We start from the raw sequence: 24,806 nt of genomic DNA, 5'->3' as shown, positions 1-24,806 counted from the left end.
CTTATCCTTGAGCTAAGCAAGCCATTTACACATATATATCACTCTTTTATGGACAATTTTGCTTCTGAAGGCACTCTCCTTTCTTCCAAGCATGTAGTCACCAATTTCAGTCGATATTCACAAGATTACCTGTCTTACGGGACAGTGAGGTCCTTATAACACCAATGAAAAACAATTTGCTTTTAGAAGCAGAAAGATAATTTAAATCCTATCAAGTCAAAATTGTGCTTTATCATACAGACCAAAGAGTATCCCCCCAAAATGGTTTTCATTGTTAGGATCCGGTCCTGGAGAAGTACTTCACTAACACGATTCTTCCTTCTGCTCTCATCAATAAATACATTTATTTCACTGAAATAAAAATGTAGATGATTGAACTGCACGCTTATCTTGATTAACAAAGCATTATTAGAAAGAAACTATGCTATACCATGAAATAACCACTCTCCAGCACCGGTCTGAAGATAATAAGAGTATTTATACTTAAAACCAACAAAAAAAATCTTGTATCTGCTATACACATGAAGTAATACTCAAGTAGAGATTAAAATATAGCATGACTTCCATAATCTTTTTACCCAAAATAGATTGAGTAATACTTTGTTCTCTAGCCCTGCAATCAACATAATCCATCTTTAGTCAATGCGCAAGCAGTTCCATTAGTTTTGATAACAATGATTTATACCTCCTAGTAGCTCATTGATTTCTCCCAGCAATTGCTGTATTTTGATATGTACCGTTGATATAAAACCAGTTCAGGTACAGGAGAACAGCAACAAGAAAAACAAGGCTGATGGACTGAAAAGTAGGGTAACGCAGGTGACTTTAAAGCCAGTAGGACCGAGAATGTTTTTTTAGGAACAGACAATGCAACAATGCTTAATGCCGATATGGAATGTAAACTTCAAGTACAACTCAGGGACAGCACCGCCAGAGAAAGCACAAAGGTGCAACAGGAAATACACGCTTTCACCCTTGGACATTCCGTGTTCCACAGTACTGCATTAACCCTCTTAAAACTGGCATCAGGCTAGGTCGCAGTTGTATTCCTCTAGATAGAATGAATCTGGGTAGGTGATAAAAATATAGAGGAAAACACAGTAATAGAAAAAATAAATCCGCTGGGATTATGGGCCAGGGTGGGAATTACATAAGACAAAGAAAACCGGACATATCAGAAGACAAAAATATACGTGCCAGGTGAGGAAAGTAAAGCATGTTTAACAAAGGCCTGTAACCTTCACATTTTTGCACCTATTTCCTGATCCTCTGCACACACACTTTACAGTCGCTGTTTCATGCTTACTTGGAGTCATTGAACACTACTGTTGTGCAAAACTGTGTGTTTTTTGTTGTTGTTTTTTTGTGGGGAGGAAGGTGAGGGAAAAGGTGTTTTTGAGCGTGTTTTTAAAAAAGAAAACACACCAACTGTAGCAGACAATGCACCAATCGTCCCGGTCCTTTACAGATAGAAGCGGGGACTGTTGTAGCCTTACATGGAATATTAACGACTGACTTGTGAACAACATGGCTGTAGTTGTACTCAGCTCCAGCTTCCCCCTCTGTTTGCTTCTAAGTTCCGTCATCTTCTGCAAGAGCTGAGCTGCTCATTAACTAGAAGCTGAACTATCAGTTTTACAGCACGGTGCATGGCCGAGTACTATTTGCCATCCGGGTTTCTTTAACAGGCTGGATCATGAAGCGAGGCAGCTGAACAGCAGATGTCTGTGCCACCGTCTGCGACAGAGGGCAGCAATAACTGGCTTCCCCAGAGCAAGCCCTTTGGAGCTTAACTCACAACTGCAAGGATAAGGAAAAGCAACAACAACAAAACTATTACAGGATAATTTAGACTGAGAAATCGGAACCAAGCAAATGAAGTCTTGGATTCTCCACAGTATGTATCCGGAAAACAGGTAGTCACTGCTAACTAAGTGATACAGCTTAACGCGTTATGCTCAATTCCCAGAGCAGTAAACAAAAAGTATGATTTCCAAAGCCAAAGGTTTTTAAATGTTCCTGTTCTACATTATTTCACTTGAAGCATCACGCAGTATTTTAACCATGTAACATTGCATATTAAGTTCTACAGTAAGGCCTGCCACAAGGGCAATCAACTGCAGGTAGTTTTAAAAGCCACAACCAATTCTTCTGGGGTAAGAACCTCTATCTGTAGGAAACTACTTAACAGCTGCACAAACAGAAGCCAAAAGTATTAATGCAATAGAAAAATATCAATAAAGATAACGTATTTCTTAAGCAAATTACCTTAATATTGAGTTAGTTTTGCTACCCTGCTTATACTCTCTGAAAACATCAGAGATGTGCCATTATTTTTTTTTCCCCTCATTTAGCAAGGAGCATGACTGTGCATGGCACAGGATGAAATTCACAAGTTTAATAAACATCGCACGATCTTAGTACAGTATTGCTGGTACTATTTTAAATCCTTGCTCTGTATTCCTGTACACTAAGCTTTCAAGGGAGAAAAAGCTTCTCTCATATCAGAACTACCTACAAAGAAATCCTATTTTGATAACAAAACAGTTCATTTCTTGCCCTACTAAGTGAGAGCTCATAACAAAGCCATTGGTCAATGCCACCTTGCTTTTCTATACCATTCGCATTTATGTACAGTAATTTCAAGTAGTGGAAGGCCAACCTGTGCTTTGTGCAAGAGGTTCATCAGTTAACTGTCAAACCTACACAGAAAGACAAATAAATTCACTAAGACTGCAGAGCAACCTTGAAGTACCCATTTTAGGAGAAAACAGGCACTTCAGCAATTTGATTTCAAATACCTAGAAGACATGTTTTCTTTACTTTAGACAATCACAGCAGAAGTCAATGACTGTTACAGTTTAAGGATTTTTTTTTAATATAATTTCTAACTTATTTTTAAATTCACGTAGACTATGGCTCCAACATGTACTATTTAAAAATTAGTTCATGGAGTGTGTAACTTAAAATGATGTATTTATGCACCATTCATCCACAAAATCAGACTGGTTATTACTGGGTTTTGAGAAACAAGAAGAGCAATTCCAACTACAAGTTTTCAGGCTCAACAGATCTATAAATCACTGGCCAGATAGGATCTGTCAACTCGTAGCAAAATCTAGGACTTCGTAACCTGAAGCACAATTAAATTACTTTAAGCACCAAGCGAACTGTTCTTGATCTTTGTACACACAACACCTTTGCTAGACAGCAGTATATCTGCCTAAATCTTCAGCATTTTACCACTTCACAAAGAACATGCAACAGGAATATCAAACATATGCTCCAACAAAGAGAGTTCTTTAATTAGTACAGCATGATCTTATTTTGAGTACCAAAGGTTTCAGCAGACTATCACATCTACTTTGTTTTTCTAGACAAACATAAAAAATTGCCACCACCACCACCACCCCAAACACATTTGTTAGGCTAGCTGGAGAAAACAGTGCTGGGAACAAAACAGGAGAAATCCCAGAGGATAATAATCACATTTCTTCTCAGCACCTTGAAGCACACAAGCTAATGGTACTCAACAGAGCATGTGTGTATTTACTGAAGACATAACACTAAGTTTCATATTATGCAGCTGTAAGTCATGATGTTTTATGCCCTGGAAGTTAAGTTTATGTATTTTTTATTTTTCAGATTAAAGCATTACTATGTTCGCTACCTAATATATACCTCAAATCATTTGGCATTAACCAAGATGTATCAGCTCAGCAATTAAAATCAACTTAAGTGGAACAGAACTAATTACATTTATGGCAGAAACAGACTCGCTGCACTAGTTTTCACCACAAAGATCTTACTAGAAAATATTAGTATTTCACTACTGAAGATAACTAAGCATCGACTTTTAATGTATCAGAATTAACAAAAAATGCACATTGATATCTTCTGTCCTTTTTCAGTCTTGGAGCTCCGACCTGCCTCCCATCCCTCGTTTCTGTAAAACACTGTTAAATGAAATTGCCCAAAAGGGTGGACAAAATACGAAGTATTCAGATTTTAAAACAGAACGTAGCAGGGCAGTTCAATTCCTCTCGTTTCTGATGAAAGCCACATCTCCCCCACGCATCATCACAAAAGGACATCAGTGCCTCAGGTAGTACTTTGCAACGCCTGACATCTGGACAGATACAAGCAGACTACATCTCTCCAAAATCATTTGTAGGCTTAACAGCCTGCTCAGTTACCCTCAGCAAAGGAAGTCTAGTAAACCATACCGTGTTACCGCACACGTTCCATTAAGAATGAGAAAGTCCTTACGGTAAAGCACACAGCGTTAATACTAGGTACTTATATTTCAGTTTCCTCTAAAGTTAAACTGCAATTTTGAAGTGAACAATTATAAATTCTTCTGTCAGGATAGAACTGGAAATCTGTTTCAACATGTCACGAAAAAAAAAAACACCAAAACCCATTCAGCTTATCACATAACATCAGGGTCTTGCAAATAATTTTAGATAACCTCCACTTATTGACTGATTTCCTAAAATATCAGGGTGAACACAAAGCACGTGGTAATGAACAGACTTCTAAAATGGTTCCTTATAGCTTGCCCAAGATAAGCCAAAAAGGACAGAATAGGATGATGAAAATAAAAATGCAAAGTTAACAGCTCACCTGAAATCATTTAAGCAGAAATTCTTGTTCTTTCTGTACAAAGACAATAAATGGTACCAGCTGTTTAATTAAGCCTAATGTAACAAAAGAAAAAACAAGCCACAGAAGCAAGGCATTGCTTTCCTGTCAGCAATGTCAACGTTGTGGGCGTTTGCCTTTCTGAAAGTCATATAGAGAGCCTTGCAGAACATCTTATTTTGTTTTCTACAGTCGCTACAGTTTGGTTTTGGAGTAAGGATGAGCAAAATCATCACTGAGACCTGAATTGGTAAAATACTCACAACTAGTCTGATAGACCATATGCTGGAGTTCCCAGACCTGTGTTTTTTTCCCCTTTTTTTTCCCCTTTGCAAGGGTAAAAAAAAAAAAAAAAAGCTGTAAATAGTGACAAAAATCTTCACATAGTTTTTAATATAGTTCTGCATTACATAAAGCTACAAAAATTATCTAATCCATCTAATTATGGATAATTAATATTTTCTTTTTTGAGAGAGCTGGCAGGCATTACTGCAGTCTTCAAGAAGACAGCTAAATGATATTCTCATCACGATAAACATAACTGGCAAGAAGTTTTAAGCAAACCTTCCTGTTTCTCAGACCACTGCAGGAACGTGCAAGAAAAAAAATGTATTTAGCTATCTAGAATTCAATTAATCCTTGTAGTCTATGAAGGGTATTTCTTTTCTACACAGAGAACCTTTAGAAATCGCATTGATTTGGCAGGCTGAAATTCTAATTAATCAAAAACATATTTTTAATGAAGCAGTTTCACACTAACCACTCATAGCAACAAACAACATCTCTTATTATAATGGCAAATAGATTTTCATTCATTCTTTCCCTTCGCTTCCTCATTTTTTTTTGTATTCAAGTTCTTATTACTACCTATGAAAATAATTTGAAGATTTAGCCTGTCTTTACCAGCAGAACTACCTTACTCATCATCTGCTTTAAGCTCCCTCAGATCACCTTTTTTAATTCTTCAGACTCATTTTCATTTATACATTAGGATTCCAAAACTGACAAGGCAGACAGATCAAGTTTTAGCTCTTCAATCCTACCAAATCAAAAACAACCGTAGTTCTTCTCTTGTTAATTCTGTGACAACAGGCAGAAACACTTTGTTTCAACAATTCTTAAGCTAAAAATATTTAGAGAAAAGTATTTTTAGAACAAGTTTACCTGAATATTCAAGCCAGTAAGAAATCTCAGCAATCCTACACGGATTCTGTCTGCCCACAAGCCAAGCAGACCGAGGCTCACAAGCAAGTTTCCCATGCCAGCTGCACTGCAAGAGTCACCTAACATGCATGCTTTAGGTCTACACTGAGTTGGAGATATCGGGATTAATTTGGACCTCCATAAAAAAAGGGCTATACTTACTTTAATAACCTTGCATTTACCTTAAGAGTGCAGACACAGATAATTACCATGGATCAGCTGACAATGCTAACCTATTCATTAATCCAAAACCAGGTCTTCCGATGACACCCACAACATCTGAAGCACCGCTACTGTAAACCTGCTACAGTTACTTGCACAGGTTTTCAACAGGATTTTAATCTGGCAAGATCTAAATAACTGAAGCATTTGCTTCCTAACTGCTTTTCCAAGCCCACACTTACTCCTGTGCTCTGTGTCATTGATTCCCCCACCAATGAACTGTAATTTCAGAAACCAGGGCAATGTGGAACGTTTATTGGGGTATCCTTTTTTCCTGCAACTTGAAAATTTTTAAGACCTAAATAACTGAGCATTCAGGCCAGCAATAAAAACCCTGGGCAGAATTTAGAGCTACTTCCAAGACTCCCACGATGCCCCCAAAATATATTTTGGCTTACACTTACAAGTTGTCTTGTAGACATCCAATTACGCTCAGTGTTACTGAGGATGCTGTAAGACGTATGTAGCCACACGAGGTCTCAGCTGCTCCCAGACAGCAGGCATGGATGCTGTCATGTCATTTCCCTCTAGCTGGGTTCAGGAAGAACTAGCCCTGGGCGCCCAGGAATACACGTGGAAGGGCAAACATTTCCCCCTCCACCTAGTACACTCAGGGTTCCAGCTGCAGTCTCACAGATAAGCAGAAATATTTTGTTATATTTCAAGAGACTTATCATAACATGCTACGCCATGAATAAATCTACTAACACAAACATTTAATACACATTAATAGTTTTACAAGATATTAATTGTAAAGAACACATTTTAAAAAGGCCAGCTGTTAAAAGCAGACCAATAAAATATCTGATTTTTACATGTTCAAATTTGGGGGGGAGGATGACATAATTTCATTCAAAGGCCAAACCATATCCTTGCTACTTAAAAGTCTTCTAGTGCTTAATAAAAACGCAATATTCTGCTAGAAAACCTATTCTGGAGCATCAACATTCTTGTACTAGGAAGCTTTCCACAGTAATTTACATTGATTATTCTGGCATCTAAAGCAAAGGTACTGTTAGTAGCCAGCTCAATGCTTTTAAAAACCTCTTAACATTCTGCTGAACTACCAGTTGGCTCAAGTACCTATGGATTCTGCATACATTTCTGTTTGGTGAAAAACAAATCCACACACACAAATCCCTAGCATACTAGACACCCTGTGAAGAAATAATAAATTGAGATTCTATGTTAAATAGAAACTTAGGGACTTGGGGGTATTTTTGTTTTTTATCATGACCTTGGCTAATACAAGTTCCAACATTACCAGTGGGGAGAAAAAAAACATTTTGAATGTAGTATGTATTCTTTTCGTTTTGAGCTTGCACTTAGAGCATTCGAGAGGCTCCCTTAAAAAATAGTCCATTTTATCTTCAATCAAATGTTTAACATTTCACCAACACAAGGTAGTTACTGTCAAGGTTATAGATAGTTTTTTCCAACATCAGCAGTAAAATACTGTAAAATAAATACCCCAAATACTGGCATGAACACAGGCATTAGAGACTCCAAAGAAGATTCACCTAAGCATATTTCAACCACATGAACGCGTGATTTCTCATTTCGACTTCCTAGCAGCAAACTAGCGCTAAGTGGAATTCTTGAAACAATACGGTATGCCATATGGCTAAAACTGGATATTAAAATTGAGAATATCAATTACCAATCCACTAATGCTGAGAGCCAAAATCCATGGACAGTAAGAATTTAATCCAATTCAGATACTAAACATGAGCCAGGCCTGACATACAGAAGACAAATCTACTGCCGCTTGCACAGAAAGCAAGGAACTCCAATCTCCTATCATGGTGACTACAAAACTAAATAAATTCAAAGCTTTCTTAATATTCCTAACTACAGGAATAGGCCTACTAAGGATCTGCAAAAGCAATGCTACTTCCATACGAACTGGTAGCTCATTTTGCACTGTGATTGAGAAATCACAGCTCCTAAGAAGCAGCAGGATTGTTTCCCACATGACCAAACTGAAGGCTCCAAAGCACCAGGAAGTTATTACATACTGCAGCCAACGTCATCTGGTTTAATTTCAAGAAAAGGCACCCTAAAAAACACAACAGATATATATTTCTACTATAATTAAAGGATCCCCAAAGTAATTGCATTAATTGGAGAATTTTCTCATTCTAAGCAGATTAGTCTTAATTGCTCTGGTTTCAAGTTTTAATAGCTGTGGAGCATTCGTTCTTGAACGATATTAAGAACAATGCTACACAAAGTTCTAAATACTTCCTAATTATACTAATTTTATTGATTACTTACACACATAGAGAAATTCTCACTATGTCTAAACACAACTTTTTCAGATTTCCATGAGGTAGGAAAATCCAAAAACTGTTCTTGCTAGGATTTATTGTTTAATTCTAATTTTACATGTTGTCAATGATTTAAATGACCTAACAGCTACAAGGACTAAACAAGGCTAAATGCAATTTCTCTTACTCACTACAGGATCCCACTTCATCCTCCTCCTTTCTGATCCTATACTGAAAGGCCAAATATCTAGCACCAAAAATTTTTTTTAAATTTACAGTTAGTTTCAAGTTTAACAGAACATTAAATGTGCTAATAGATTGAACTAACCATTTATTGGACAAGTATTCTTGTTTAATAATTTGATCTTGATAGGACCTGTACAGGACCAAAACACATTTGGCTAATCTCATCTTCCCCCCCACCCCCCAATGAAAAAAACACACAAGTTTCAACTGCAAATTGGGTTTTCTTCCTTCTTTATGAACTACAGCTAGGCTATTACAGAAAAGTAACAAACACCTGATTATACATAAAGTCATACATAAACACTACTAAAAAGATAGATATTACCAAGGGTTTTGAGGTCATTTGAATACAGAAGACACAACCACCATTTCTTATCGTTCCTACTGGGTACTATATTATTTTAAGCCTGAGTCCAGTATACCAAATATTGACCAAGCTATTTTATTTAAGCTACCAAAGTTAAGAAGCTTGGCTCTATAGTGAAATATCATAAAAGTTACCACGGGAAAGTCCATTAAAATATATATATATTAAAAAAAAAAAAACATAAAAACTGTTTTAGAATTTTCCATCGTTCCTTTAAAATACAGTACCTCGCAGAAGCAGAACCTTTTTAATACCCCCAAACCCTTTCTTGCTCTTCCCCGTAACAGGAACAATTACCTGGAACATGACAATAATTTCAGGTCAGAAGCAGCTTACAGAGCCGCCAGACGTGGCAAGCACTGGGCAGCAGCCAGGCGACTCCTCTGTGCCCCAGGAAGGCACCTGCCTGCGCGGGGCCTGCTACCTGACTAGCAGAGAGCCCGCAGCCGTGCTCAGCCCTCGCAGAGCCTCCCAATACCTGTCTTCCAGGTTTAAAATGCCGTTTTTCAGCAACAGGCTTCAGAAAAACAAAGAGCATTTTGATGGTACTAAGCAGGCACTGCGAGGTATAAAAAAAATCGTGTCACCCCTTTATCCAGTGACAGCCGATGTGAACATTTCAATACAAGCAGTCACTCCTCCCACCAGTTCCTATCTGGAGAAGCTCACAAAAATGAAGAAAAACCCACCGACCTCTCTCAATAATCGCCCCAATGCTCCTCCTACCCCCACCCAAAAAAAAAGAAGCAAGCAAACCGAATGAGAAAGTAAATCTAAATACAATTATGAAATAAGATCTAGTTTGGCAAAGCTGTGGTGAGGAGGAGTTGAAAAATGAGAGCTGCCTTGCTGCAAACGCCATCTTGTTGCAGCTATTGGGCCCAGGCACAGAGAGATCCATTCATTCACAGCAAAAAGAAAATCAAACACACACCCTGGCTAATCTGCAGCCACCAAAACAACTACACGATTATCAGCCCTTCTCTTTCTCCCCTCCTAAAGCACATGAGGGGAAAAAAAAATCTGATACTTTACATGTAGAATAAATTTAGAGCTTAACATAATCTCCCCGTTTTCTTGCATGCATTTCACACACGCCGACAGCATTTTGTCTCGATTCGCATCCTTGTGCCGAGCAGATCAGCTTAAAATATAGGATAACTCTCACGATTAGGGGCAGATATTTTACAGTAGTGAAATGTTTAATTTTCTGATTTTCAATTGCCCCTTCCAACTTCAGCCAACAATTCTCAAAAGCTGTTCAATAACCACTAAAACCTTGCATTCACAGTCCTTTCCTCCTATTTTCTACTGTGGGGACAATACATAATAACGTGGCACTCAGCATCCTAGAAAGGATGCCTAATTTCAAATGAGTCCCACCTATGACTTTGTTAGGGAATAATGAAGTATCATATTCGTTAAAATTTCAGCTCAGCTTCAGGAATGATAAATTGACATCTTAGAATAACGTCTCCATCATTCTGATTTTCTTCTGGACTAGATTTTTATTTTTTTTAATAAAATGTCTCTTTTATATGCAAGATTTTCCATCTTTTCATTTCATACAAAGGTGTAGGAATTAAAAATCCTACCCCTTAGGTATCCGTTCCATGGGTAAATATATATATATATACAGGTTTAAATTAATACTGAAGCCTTTTTGATAGTTAATCGGGAACCAAAATAATATTTTTTAACATTTCCAAGGAGGAAACTCCTTTTTCCTATTGTACAGCCTCCATTACCGCTGCTACGGGCACACAAAAATATGCAGCACCGTAATAGATGGGGGAATGATAAATGTGAAGCAAAATGCATCCTCATCTGTGATCTTAAGAAGAAAATACCCCCGGGCTCCCCGCCGGGCAGGGGGTGCTGGAGGCAGCCTTACCCTGTCGGTCTCGCCCCTCTCTCCTCTCAGTCAGCTTTCCACCATTACAGCAGCCCCACCGTAGCTTTCTCTCGAGTGTTTTCTCCAAGCATTCCTTCTGCCGGCTTGATTTCTCTGGAAACTCACCTTCTGTATTTTAACAAAACAGCCCCCCCCACCCCCCCCCTTAACGCAGACCACCGCGGCGTAATTACAATTAAAAATGGATCCCCGCAAAACCCAGCGTCCCCTCCCTTTTCGCCTTAAAGCCTCCAAGAGAGAAAGGGTCCCACCCCCACCTTTTTCTCTCCTCCTCCTCCAGCCACAACCACACTTCTTTTTTAGGGGAGGCAGGAGCAGGGGCGAGGTGGGGAAGGGGAGCTCGGCGCCCCCGCCATGCTGAGACGGCCCCGCCATGAGCCGCCCTTCCCGCCCGCTGAGGCGAGGAGGGGGCCGAATTTTTTTTTTTTTTTTTTTTTTTGGGGGGGGGGGGGGTGAGGGCGAAAAATGGGGGCACCAGGACAGGCTGAGAGAAGAGGAGGAAGGGGAGGAAGGAGGGAAAAGAGAAGTGCGGCAGCGATGGGGAAGAACGGGGGAGGGGAGCGGGGTGGAAGGGCGCAGCCACGCAGAGGAAGAAGGAACCGGGGATGGAGGGGGAGAGCGGAGGGAAGGGGGGGGGCGGCGGGAAGATGGCCTCAGGGTGGGGCTGCGGCGGGGACGAAGGGCTCGGGGAGCCCCGTGTGGGGGCGAAGGGGGCTGAAGAAAGCCGGGCAACGCTTTATTGGGGTCCGACCCGCCCCAACCCGACCCGCGGCCGGTTACCTGCTCATTAACGGGGCCGCTTCGGCCGCCCGCGGCTCCTGCCCGCGTCCCCGCCGGCCTGGGGAGGGGAAGGGAGGAGGAGGAGGAGGAGGATGGCGAGGAAGAAGGCAGCCGTCCGCGCTGGGTCTGGCCGATCCCGCCGAGGCAGCGAGCAGCTCGGGCCGTAGAGTCGGAAGCGGAGAGCAGCGGAGGAGGGGGGGGCAAAGGGGTGTCGCTGGCTCTCGGCTCCTCCTCGCACGCTCGGTCCCCGCTTAGCTCCCCGCAGCCATCGGGAAGCAAGCAGCCTGGGCGCGGTTAACCTCCCCCCCCAGCCGCCCCGCCCGTGCTGCCCGGCCGGGAAACCCCGGTTCGGCTCGGCTCCTCCTCACAGCCAGCCCCCGGCACGGCGCCGCCCCGCTACCCAACCCCAACCCCAGCCCGCCGGCGACTAAGGCCTCCGTCGTTCCCCTTAGGCAGCACCCTGCTCCCTTAGCCCCTCAGGAGCGTGTGGAGGCTGAAAAAAAGGGGTTTTGCTGCCGGGAAGGGCGCTGGAGGAGCCGCTTTCCTCCGCCCCGTCCTCGGGCGCTGCCTCCTCACAGCGCGGACAAAGGGCGCGGGCCGCCAGGGTTTCGCTTCCCGCCCTCACGGGGCGCCCAGGCCCGACGCCAGCTCGGCGGTGAAAAGCCCGGCGTAAACAGCAAAAAAAACAGCCCCGAAAGTGGCGCTAAACGGTTAAAAAGAGCGTGGAGGGAGAGCAGGGTCTGGAGGGAGAGCAGATAAACCTTTTTCACTGAAGTGTGAGGATATTAAACATAAGAATTGTGGGCCTTTACGCACAAATAATGGCGGAGGTGAGGGGTTGAGGCCTTAAAAAGCTGCTATCAAGTACTAAATCCCCTTTGTATCGCCATGTTTCTGTCAGGGACTTAAAAATTATGGCAGCTCTGTAGGCTTCCACCTTCGTAATTATATTTTGTGGTATCACTTTCAAGGGAACTCGCAGGGCCAAAGTTTCCAGGGGCTTATTTTCATATTCTACTTATGGGATAAGCATCCATCTCTCCTCTGGAAGGCATTATAGGAAAGAGCAAGTTAAAATATAACAATGTGAAAAAAAAAAAAAAATCAATTTCTGTTTTACAGACTGGACCTCACGTAACCCAGGCAGGACAGATGTTACCAATATGGGATCATTTCACTCCAGCGCTCATACGCTAAAACTTCATTACTTATTGATGGAAAGTAAGTACATAGTATTGCATCATTTTTTCTCCTATCAACATGTATAAATCTGTTTTTCCCCCGTTTGTTCATATGAGCAGAAAAAAATAGCTAAAATAAAAAGTTAAAATGGAATAAAAAATTTTGAAGAGATACTTAAAAGCCTATCTGGAAAGATTATGTTCTAATAAAATGGAATTTAATTAAAAAAAAGTTGAGACCATTTTTTTTTCTCTGCAAACTTCCAGCCTAGCAGAATTAAAACCAAAACAAAACACTGCGACTTGCCATCATGCTTTCTGAGAAAGGTAGGTGTGGTTACCTGTAATTAGTAAAAGAAAGCATAGGTTTGTCAATTAAACTGTAGGAAAATGGGTAAGCAATTATTCACATTGTCTGTTAAAAACAACTGCTATAACCTGGTGTGGTTAAGCCTTTGTTTTATAATAATCAAATGTTTGTTTTTAAATAACCAATGTGCTGTGCTAAGGCTTTAGTTCTTTGTCCTGAGATTTCCAAGTAACAAAATAGGAAATTTACTGAAAATAGAATAAAACATTCATGAACTATAGTCGCAAATTGCTTCTATTTTGTTTAGCAGCCATGGGGAAATAATTTCTTTTCCATCCCCTCCAAGAAATAGGCATGTGTGTTCATCATAGACAGAAATTGTCCCCTTAAAATCTGTGGAAGCACTTGTATACAGGTTGGAGATGTATGTAAATGTTCTTGAGAATGGACGTAGAGATTTGTCTTGCATTCCTTTCAGCAAAATATAGATTAAATTTAACTGCTTAAGAAACAACGCAACAAGTTTATTAGATACGTGCAAAGTATTTTAGAGATCTAAAAACCAGTTGTATATGCTACTGCAATATTTAACTCCAATAGTCAAATGTCTATAAGTGCATGTTTTTTTTGTGTCCATGGGTTGTTGCTGACTGCGGAAATTTTAAGAAACACTGAATGATCTGGAAGAAAGCTGTATAACACACAGATTATACAGAAACATAGATTTCTGAAGTTCATAACAAATAGTAAATAACATTTTATTTCTCTAAGAGCTCTGGCATTGAGATTTTGTTGTTAGACTGAAAGATTCTTTGTATGAATTGTCTGTATCATAATAAAATTATAGTACCTAAACCTCTTTTTTATGTAAAATATACATAATGATCTTATCCTGTCCCAGGAATCTTTAATTTAATTTAAATTTCATTCTAATTTTTTATGCATTCTCTGATTTATGAGAGCTAAAGGTAATGTCCTGTCTTGAGGTCTGTGCTACACCAACTCTTAAAATCTGTGGAGTTTGATTAAGGAAATAGGACAGGACAAATAGAGTTATATCTGCTGAGTGACAACTAATTCTTTCACCACACCTATTCTTTTGTAAAAACACAACTGTGCAGTAGTTCCTGTTTCTGATCCGGTGTTTTAATTACATCTCATCTCCAGTGAAAAATGTGATTGATATATAGCTATACTACTAGTATGAAGAGAGATTATGAAGACTGGAAATGGTTGTTGACAGGGTGGAGGGTTGTTTGAGGTGTTGTGGTTTTTTTTGGTTTGGTTGCGTTGGGGTTTTCTTTGTAAATCTCCCTGGACAAATCAGTTGTGCTGCATTTTTAAATCTTCCTGAAGAATCGCACATTACTGTGTGCAACACAATGCACAGAATGTTTCATTCTGGTGTCTTCATGTAGTCCCATCCTGGAAACTACCGTATATACATTATCTTTATTTTTTAACACTTTTTTCATTTTTAACCTATTTTTTTGTATGTGCATACAGATACAATCAAAACCCCTCCTAGATTGTATTTGGTGCAAGTGTGCAACAGTCATCAGAAATAAGTGGACTTAATCCATGTATAAGTTTATCTGTTTCCGTGTCACATTACCGTTTTAGATTTAAAAAACAAAAAGTTGGTAACTAAAATTTTAGCTGAAATTAGCTGCTAATACCTGAAGACTTAATATACATAATTAACAAAAAGAAATCTTTGTTTTTTTAATGAGTACAATTTGAGGTAGCTAGTATATCCTAAGCAAATTAAAATGCCTGAAATAGATGGGAAATGTAACTCACGTTACTTTCACAAAATAGTGAGAATTCTTATGCCAGGGGCTTCCATACATGCTAGGACTAGGTCAGCTGAAGCGAAGAGAGATTTTTTTTTTCCTCAAAAAGTTTGATTTAGATCTGAAAACCTCCTGTAAGCAGGTTGCTCCATAATTCTCAGTTGCAAAATTTCTTGCACCTTTTTCTCAATCATCTTATATTAACCCCTTTATAGAGCGTGCCAAATTAGATAAATTTTTAGACATTCACTTGTTTATGTGTTTCTTTAACTGTTTCAAACATGAAGACAAAACTAGCTCAAGTCTGTTGTATTTGATATGCTACTAGAACACCTGTTTTTGCAGGCTGCTCTGTCATTCAAAACCTGCATGTTAGGGCGCACTACAGCACACTGGTGAAGCTGTGAAATATTGTTTCAAGTTATTCATTGAACATGAAAGAGGTGGTTGTTAAAATGGCCATCTCTATAAATACTGTATATATGAAACTTTTCCGAACAGGGAACAATTATGCCACACAGTTTTATATTTTTAATCAATTCCTGATTTATAGGACATCTGCTTAAAGACAGCCAGTGACTGCATACACTTAAAAAGTTGCTTTTTGTTTCCAGCCTCCAGGATCTGCTTTCCCTCTTACATACGTGTCTGCCATCACTGATAAAAACAAAGGTTACTAAGCGTCTTTAAAATACCTGAGAAATAGACTTAAGAATCTTGACGACCAAAAAAACGCCACTTTTCTTCCCTGATCTAAGATGATTTTGCAATGAGAAAATAAGGGTGGAGTACTGCCCGGGAGTGAAAATCCCAGAATGTTTTTTGCATTCTGGTCTTTCACATCTGTATCATAGTCATCAGACCTGTAAAATTCTGTTTTACATTTGCAGGACACCACACCATGCGAGCTGAGGGCTCAGATGGCCACAGGCATCCTACTCAGACATCTTTGCTGCAGAGGTAGTAACTTTCATTGAATGTGTGGATGAGACAGATTGCGTTAATGAACTGCTTCAGGCATCCCAACTATACCTTTTGTGAAATGTATGGCTGTATCTTTACCACTAAGGCAATTAGAAATACAGAGCTGGAAGGTGCAGTTGAGTTTTTGAGTCCAGCAGCTCATATGACAAGTAACCATGCCATGGAATGTCCTTTGAAAGCTGTAGAAACTGTTCAGAAACAGTTAAATTTCTCATTTGGTGATGCAGTAATGTATAGAGCAGTGTTTTTGGAGGAATTCTTATTGGGTCTTGATCAATTTAACAATTAAAAAGACAATTGTTGCTTGTCTTAGGCTGCAGGAGTAGGAAATCTTGTTCAAAAGCAGAAAGATAGAAGAACGGATATTACATAGTCCTGAGAGAAGGCGTTCTTGTTAAACAAGAAGAGCAAGGATGTAACTTGGTCCCCAAAGTATTAATGAGTACAAATTTTATTTGCAAGTGAAATTGCCTTGTATACTGCTTAGAAATGTATTACATTCATGTTTTATTGAATGTTTTGTCAGTATTTTTGTAATTTCTTAGAATCCAATTCATTTTTGCATACAAATAGCGTTGTTATTGCATTTTTGTAATCAAAATTTACATATTCTTGTCTGAGTAAATATACTGCATGTTTCCTATAGTAACTTCAGATGTTCCTGGACTTTGAAAGAATAATCGTCACCAAACAGGTATAAATTACACTCTCTAAAGGGCAAAACCCATCACTTACCAAAATTGTGTAGCACCCAAGATGGTATAAAAATGCTTGAGAAATAGAAAATTATTTATTTTGCCTACTTCTCCGCTTGTGACATCCCAGGTGAGCGTTTCTAATGAATTTACCCAAACCAGTAACTCAGGAAAGCACCTCATATTCCAGTATCATCACACCAACGCTATTTTCCATTGCAGTATATTTTGTCTGCCTTTGTATTCCTTGATTTCTAGTAGGCAGAATAGCGTACGTTCTACAAAAACTGCAGAGATTCATAGAGTATTCACTTATTTTGATTTTGTTTCAAGTTCTCACCTATTTGGTCCCATCTTTCCACCAAAATTAAGTGACACAGAGTGTTTCAGCTCAGCTATGCATCATTCTCAAGTCTGTTCTGAGGATCAGGAACTCTTAATTATTTCTTAAACTGATTTGTAACTGTTCAACCTGCTGTTCTTTGCCAGTTCTTTAACAGTTAAGTTAAAATCATGCTGCTACTTTCCTAGGAAGTACCCAAGTAGCAGAATATCAAAATCATTCACTAAAGGAAGTTAATAAAAGCTTACTGAATAGAAATACTCAGTGAGGCCAGGCAGAGGAAAAAGTAGGAGTAACTGAGTCTGCTTAGCTACATTCTGCAGTCTCAGTTTCTTTCAACTTGCCTATTACAATGGAACTAAAAAGTTATTTTAAAATGAATTCTGAGAACAAAACATGAAATTAACAAAACATATTATATTCTCTTCTGACTAAAAATAATTGTTAAGATTTTAAAGTAGCATAAACTAGCTTTGCAAGTCATCATGTAATTTAGCACACAAAGGCAGGAAAGTCCATATGCCTGAGTTTCTTAACTAGTATAGTCTTGGAAGATGATATTGAACTTACTATGGTATGGATTATTGTGGTTCATCTATGAAATGGATTCAAGAATACTTAATTCAGAATTGTTGAGAGACTTTGCAAATTGCTCTAAAATCCTTTGGAAAAAAAATCTGTGTGAGAGCCAAGCAGAGCAGTCCTGAAGGCCCACACTATCCTATAGATTTTGTTCTACTACATCAGTGTGCACGTGTTACTGTGAACCTAATAAGCATATCAATGATGTGACAGTAAATCTCATTCTTAACAGAAGCAGAATAAGTTACATAGGAACAGTACGCACTGACAAGCGTATGTCCAAAAAGGAATTATCTGCATTTTTGTTTTGTCATAAATTCTGGTTGAGGCAGTTTTATTTCTAGAGGAAAACTGTATTCAGTTCCTGTCACCCTGTGACCCAATTAAGATCAACGCTACGCATCTCTGACTTCAACAGTCATAAAAAATCATTGCCTAGTTCCTGAATGTGATTGTTATATTTAGCAAATCTTGAAGCATTTCCTAAAGCCAAAATATATCACTACTCTTGTCTTAGACGTAGGAAACTGATGGATATCCATGTGAAATTACTTAGCCGCTACCACCTAGCAGTTTATTGAAAGAAGTGAGAGGAAACGTTAGTGCTGCTTGAACCTGGATCTATGGCACTGACTACAAGGAATACTAATTTTATACTGTGATACAATCGTACAGAGTGATCCAAATATATAATTTTGCAATCTATATTTATACTTGTTCTACAAACTAACAGAATTTGTCTGCTGGGAGTAAGCTCTGTTCTGAATTTTCCTATATGTTCAGCTTAGAACCTTGAAGCATATATGGGTGTCTCAAGGTTGGTCCAAGCCTGTTTGCACACTTACCAACTACTTTTTCCTCCTCTTTTTTTCTTCTATTTGTGCAAACCCACTTGGAGTGAGCCAGAAGAATATTTTTTGTGCTTTTTTTTCCCTACAACCAGAATTGTATCGGAAATCTTTTCCACGTCCTGGTGGTTGTAAGAGGTCTTGTTCTGTTTTTCTTTCATATTCAAGTGTGTATTATTAGTTTGTTTGTTTTTTCCCTATATCTTGAAGCTCATCAAGCCATAAATCAACTTCTTAGAAGTCCTCTGGTGCTGGAGCATGACAAAGACACTGCAAAGCTGCCCTACCTGGGCAAATGGATGTTTTGCATCATGATGAAATCCATTAGTGGCATGAAACAAATGTTGCACTGGTTTGAATCACAGTAAACATTGCTGGGAACAGGGGAGAATATAGAATTTAATATATATAGAATATAAAATAGCATTCAAAACCTCTTACCATACACCCAGCATAGGTTGCTTGGACCTGAGATGGATCTGAAGAAGTAAATGTGCAGATATTAACAAGCAAGTAAATGGACATATTTCTTGTATGGACACCTATCCTGCAGCTATAATAGTAACAAAAGGGCATTGTTATCAGTCTTAGAGAGAGGATTCTACAGGGTGTGTCTGTACATCTATGGATATATATATTTGTAAATACACATGCATATACACCAACTGTACAGAGTCTTCTTTAAATAACTGATCTTTTCAGTAGCATGAATGCAGATGAAGCAGTTTGAGTAAAAGCCTAAAGCCTTTTATTTTCCCATTTAAAGGGACTTTCCTCAAGGGTGTAATTGTCTCATTGGGCAACTAACAGGAAAACAACTGGTACCCTGGAGATGCTGAGAACTTAGAATCCACATTGAGATTTCAGCCTAGCTACTAAACTTTCCATGATGTCAGCTGCATCAGACCTGTGGTGAAGTTTGTCTGCAGGAAATACCTTCAAGTACATAAAATAATCTGCTTATCTAGCTACATGTCAGGTTCCTGTAGAAGATTCTTCGATCCTTGACATAGCAGTTCAGAAAGTGGGCACAGATGTCACAGTGAAGTAGCTACCGAATGTTGAGTTACTGAGCAGGGTGATGCTCTTTCAGAGAGTTATACTTATTTCATTGCTGCAGTTGCAGTAAAGCTTTGGTGCTGCTGCAGATTCAAGAAAACATAAACTGCATTCATAAGGCAAAAATATTTGGAGTAAGGGACTCATATCACTCTCTTTGGAGAATCTATGTTTAGCCAAACAAAGTCTATTTGCGGTAAAGGAAAAGGATGAGGCATGCTTAGAAAATTCAGTAGTCATTCATTTAATTGCAAGAGATAATAAAATGAACAGATTCAATAATGGTTACTTCCTGTATTGCAAAAGTAAGCATTTATTTCAGAAAGTATACTGGAACTAAGCAAAATAGTCTGAAAAATGGGTAGACTTTCACCATCCATGTCAAGCAAAATTGGCAACTGAATTCAGCCCAACCGCTCTGTTAATGCGCTGGAAGAGAACTCAGTGAAGAAAAAAAGTACACCAATCTTACTGTTTCAGAAGAAAAAATCTGTGAGTGTTATAGAAGATGTATAGAGGATATTTATAGACTGTATGACAATTTCTCCTAAAAATGCTAAAAAGAATTGAGATGTTAGCATGCAGGACTCTTATCTACCTTGCTGTTCAGCTGATGATAAGAAAAGAGACTTGAAACAAATCTACTTTCTCAGCTCTCTGAAAATTCACATCTTTTGAACATGAGAGCGAGTCCTCTAATTTATTAAAAAATAAAAAGAACTTTCTTGTGACCTCTGAGACTCGGGCGCAGCAAACATCCCAAATCTCAAACCAGTTGTCAAAGATTCTAATTCTGCAAGACCCTTTCTTGTGAGCACCTGTTCAAAAAAGATGCACTTATAAAATTCATGTTTCCAAGCAACAAAACAAAACAAAGTAAAACATCTCTGCCAGGGGAACTGACAGAGGCAGTGGCCTCATTAGTGAAGTCTGGTTTTCTGAGGCCAAGCAATACTATTCCAAGAGTTCAGGGGAGATTTTAAGTTACTTGAACACATGACACGGAGGAGTTTTACCCTTGTCTTAACAGAGACATAATGTCACTGTGCATGCTTGAATGCTGAAGCTGGTTATAAAAAACCAAACCAAAAGCAGACAACCTCTTGGCACGTAGTGCCACAGCAAATGGTGCCATGGAGAGAAAGGTGAGCACGCTCTCCAGCCTTACTACCCGTGAGGTAGGCAACTTCACAACTGCAACTTCTACAACTACAGGACAGTCGTGTTGGTAATTCCCCCACACAGCAGAGAAGCAACGGTTTATGGCAGCGGGCTTGAAATTCTAGAGTCGGAGACCGATCTTTTCAGTTTTATTCTTGGCTTAGCTATGGAGTCTGATTTTGAACAAATTATTTAGTTCCTTTGTTTTATGTGCACCGGTGAGGAATGGACATAATAACGTGCAATGGTATTGCAAACTGAAAACAGTAACACCTTCAACGTATTTTGAGATTTTAGAGGTTGGAAGAGATGAAGAAATTGTAGCTATTGTTGCTGCTGTTACTGAATTCTGTTTGTCAGCTCTAGAAATAGAATTTGAAATCCATTGGCAGGGATATGGGACAAGTTACAACCTTTTTTTTGGTGGGATTCACGTGTGGAAATATGTGCTGGCTCAAGCCAGCAGGAAGTCTCTCTTTGGGAAGGATTAACATGTGAGTAAATAAACAGCAGGCAAAACTAGTTTCCTATACAAAGACAATTACACATCATGGAATAAATTAAGCCCTTCTACATGTATATTTTTGCTTAAACGAAACTATTTAAAACAATTTTGATGGAAAATATTTTGAAAACCTTAGAACACAGATTTGGACTAGTGTTTTAGAGGGTTAAGGCAAGCTTTCAAAAACTAGATAATCAAAGTAACATAAACCACAGGCTTTCCCCACTGATAACAGGTCTCCATGAACATGCACAAAACTAGGAAGAGAACTCACAAACAGGCAATGTGATTAGTTATTTCTCCATAAGCCTGTAGCTTTCAATTAGCTGAACAAACTAGTTTTGGATAAAGTCTATTCTTAGGCGATTATTATGTGCTGAATTTTGATGCTTGATTGAAGACATTTTTTACTTGCGAACTGTAACAGCTGGAAACCAGGTTTTATATTATAATGTGAACAACATGCTAACCATTTTTTTACGTAAGAAAGCTCAGCAACAGAGCTATAATATTTCCTGTGTGTGTTTAGGCTGAGTTATGCTGTTATATTACTGATGTGTATTATGCTAATCCAATAAAACATAAAGACTATTGTATCTTTTGTATCTTCTACCACACTGGTACCAGTAGGGATTTGCATTGGTAATATAACAGCAGCAGAACAATCTAGAGAATTGTTGAAGTTTCCTATTTTGAGGTTATGGGTACAAGCCTACAAGTCAGTAAAATTCCCCACTAACTTCAGTGACTTCTGGAAGGTTTAGAACTGGAAAAAAATACAGCACCATGAAAGACAGACACAGCAATATGCTATTCATCACTTAATTAAAAACACAGCATATATGGTGACAATTTCAAATAAGTGAACTTACTGCAGTATTTTGAACAGCTTAGATTACTGGATAGCATTTTTAAGAATAGTTTTCTTTCCTTTGAATTTAGTATCTTAAAATAAGTGATCAAGTAGTACTGGAAATAAACTAGTGCAGACCACACAGACAGAGCAGAATACTGCCCTTGGATCATTTTTCCATGTTCATACCTTCTACTTAATTTTTTGGACATACGGATTACAGACTACCATGATAATATGCCTGAACATAATTTAAAGAGTATGTCAGAAGAGAAAAAAATAGAAGACACCCCCAAAACCAATTCCTATCCATAACATTTTAACAGTATTAGAAACTTAAGAAGTAAATGTACTTCTCACAATTTAAAATGTGAGTTTGCTTTTTTGCATCTCATTTGGTTTTATCATCAGATTATTCAATTGCAGTTTTTGCATCTCCCATAGTTCTTTACTGGGTGTGTGTGTGTGTGTTAAATCCTCATAAGAAATGTAATACAAATAACCAGGAATTACATTTTCAGTATTTTTAATAAAATCTTTTTCCACTGTCAAAATTAATGTTGGAGTCTCAGCTAAAAGCATTATGTGGTTTATCAATACGCAGTAGTCAGCAGGTCTACATCTAGATAGAGTATCACCCTCGGGCATTTGTTATTGACTGTACTGCTATTTATTATTTATTAATCTGCTACTGTGAGCATCTGAACGTGGCCAAAGCTCAGTGAGTCCTTTTTCCTCATACATATGCATGAGTAAGAGGGTGACATGGTAGGGGTTTTAAAAAAACTCACCACTTCCCAAAGCAAGCGATTGCATTTGGCACTGAGGTGAGTCCCAGTTCCATGCTTTCATGCTTTGTGCCAGTCTTGTGGTAGGCTGCACGTTAGTAACATAAGAAGGCTGTCAGATTTGATCCAAGGGCAGCGTTCTGCTCTGTCTGTGTGGACTGCACTAGTTTATTTCCAATACCACACTTGCTTAACCTGGGCTGCAGCTAAATCAGCCCTGTGTACTTCTGCCCACACGTATGGCGATAACAGAATGGAGGGGAGGTCTCAGGAACGATAGATTCAATTGGAGCAGGGGGTGGTGGTAAGAGAGCTGTAGCTCTTCCTGTCCTCCTCCTCCTCCTATTGTAACTAGTGGGAAGAGTCTGCATCCTGCAACACATGACGAGCAATTAGCTGCTCAGGCCTCTCTCCCCCTGCTCGTGTTGCTGCTGTACTGCTGTCTCTTCTAGCTGTGCTAGCAAAAGGTACTGAAGCAGGTGCTGCTGCTGTTCCTCTCCCCAGCATAGCATGTTCTGTTCTGGAGGTAGGTCGGTGATAGAATAAACTATGCCTGGTCGAGCTTAGTCATAACTGCTCTGCAAATGCCGCACTCTGGTTTTGTTATACCCAGAAAGCATTCTTGTAGGGAACACGTTCACCATGTAGTGAAGCACTAGAAGCACAGCCACACATCCTAGATATAGCTCTACAGGCAGGTTTCGGAACTGAAAGCATCAGAAGCTGCCCTGGTGTATTGCCACACCTGGATTTAGCCCGGCTGTACAGCGCTTCACTGCCATGGCTGTGCCACCTCTGCCATCCTGGCGAGGACCTTGGCACATACACAAATGCCACGAGGTAGTGCCAGTTTGTATAGCTCTAGCTCAGAGGTTTTAATGTTGTGTCACACTTTCTGCATCGTTGTTCTCCTAGCGTACCTAACATGTGCTGCCAGAGCTTAGTTACAACGTGTTGTTGTCATCATCATTTGTTTTTATTTTTGTTGTTGTTTTTGTACTTTTTTTCATATCTATTTCAATCTGAGGCTCAAACTAGACTGGCCATCAGCCCAGAGTCTAGCAAGCTGTTTTTAAAGGACACCAAAGCCTAGATAAAAAATGAGCAATTGAGATTAGCCTATTAAAATTAGTTTTAGCTTAGGCGATGACTTGATCCAGGCCTGGTTTTCTGTAGTTCTTACTCTGCAGTTGTGGCACATTTATATTATGGCCAAGTACCCGCTGTCATCAGTAGGAGTTTTGCCTGGTTTGTTGTAGAAGTGGGACCGAATGGCAAAAACAGTCACCTTTGACACACGCTTCGGTGATGCTTGCTTTAGGGACTAGGTTCAGCTTTGCAGACAGCTAGAAAATGCAACTCAACTGTTAAGAATATTTTGGGGATTAAGTCTTGTCCTTAAGAACCACTTGGTCTGTTGTGCTGCCTGTCTTGTACGCTGCAGCTGAAGGTACTGGGTGTAAAAGCTAACTGTTCTACACTCAGCTGAGCTTTCACACAGCACAGGCAAGGCTTAAATATATTCCCTGCTGTTCTGCATATAAGGAGGTGGAGGAAGGAAATCTGGAGAGGAAGCTGAACTTCCTGTGCCAGAGTTTTTATACTGGAGCCTTCCCTGAATTCAAAACAATGCAGCAACAGCTTAAAATATGAATCACTAGCACTGCAGACATGCACGATTTGATTGTCTGCCAGGAAGACCCCACAACTGTGATTAGGGATTCATGTGTTTTTTTTTGTAAATCCATAACAGAAACAATCTGACTCATTTTTGGACCTAGCAGTTGCCTTTCTTCCCCCACCCCATCTCCAGACTGAGAAGAAACTCCCTCTTTGTAGTTTCATTTCTCTGAATGCTGTTTCAGACTTATGAAGTAGCTAATTTGGGCATCTGGATTAATCACGGGCACGTGGATAAATGACTGCATAAGCTGAGATACAACAAAAATGGGCACCAAATGGCCATCTTACAGGACCAGGTCTAAGCAGACAATCAGGGGAGGTGAAAAGTAAGGACTGTGGCAACTAGAACTTTCAGCTACATGGATACATAA

General features: G+C 39.3%; 1 protein-coding gene and 1 long non-coding RNA gene across 14 annotated transcripts in view; one reads left to right on the top strand and one right to left on the bottom strand.

The window, feature by feature from the left end:
• The window catches only part of GNB1 (G protein subunit beta 1), a 45,369-nt gene extending 33,097 nt beyond the window's left edge, over positions 1-12,272 (bottom strand). For 2 of the 11 annotated variants that reach the window (XM_040533205.1, XM_040533212.1), the window contains exon 1: positions 11,648-11,987. The gene's annotated coding sequence lies outside the window, so the exon portion shown is untranslated. Of the gene's footprint in view, positions 1-4,626; positions 4,660-6,473; positions 6,694-10,846; positions 11,102-11,647 lie in introns of those variants that run through there. The other 9 variants (XM_040533208.1, XM_040533204.1, XM_040533203.1 and 6 more) reach the window with 9 other exon arrangements.
• A 9-nt stretch (positions 12,273-12,281) lies between these two features.
• On the top strand, positions 12,282-22,666 carry LOC121058130. 3 transcript variants are annotated; one of them, XR_005814083.1, is made up of 5 exons: positions 12,282-12,423; positions 12,770-12,868; positions 15,825-15,894; positions 16,565-16,612; positions 19,153-22,666. It is a non-coding gene; the product is annotated as an uncharacterized LOC121058130 (long non-coding RNA). The 3 variants fall into 3 exon arrangements; XR_005814084.1 differs by having other exon boundaries at positions 18,597-22,666; XR_005814085.1 differs by having other exon boundaries at positions 18,056-22,666.
• Positions 22,667-24,806: the final 2,140 nt, after the last annotated feature.

This window comes from Cygnus olor, chromosome 21, assembly GCF_009769625.2.
Source record: "Cygnus olor isolate bCygOlo1 chromosome 21, bCygOlo1.pri.v2, whole genome shotgun sequence".
NCBI classification, from domain to species: Eukaryota; Metazoa; Chordata; class Aves; order Anseriformes; family Anatidae; genus Cygnus; species Cygnus olor.
Note: the sequence above shows the minus strand (reverse complement) of the source record. Positions and strands in the feature narration are given on the sequence as shown.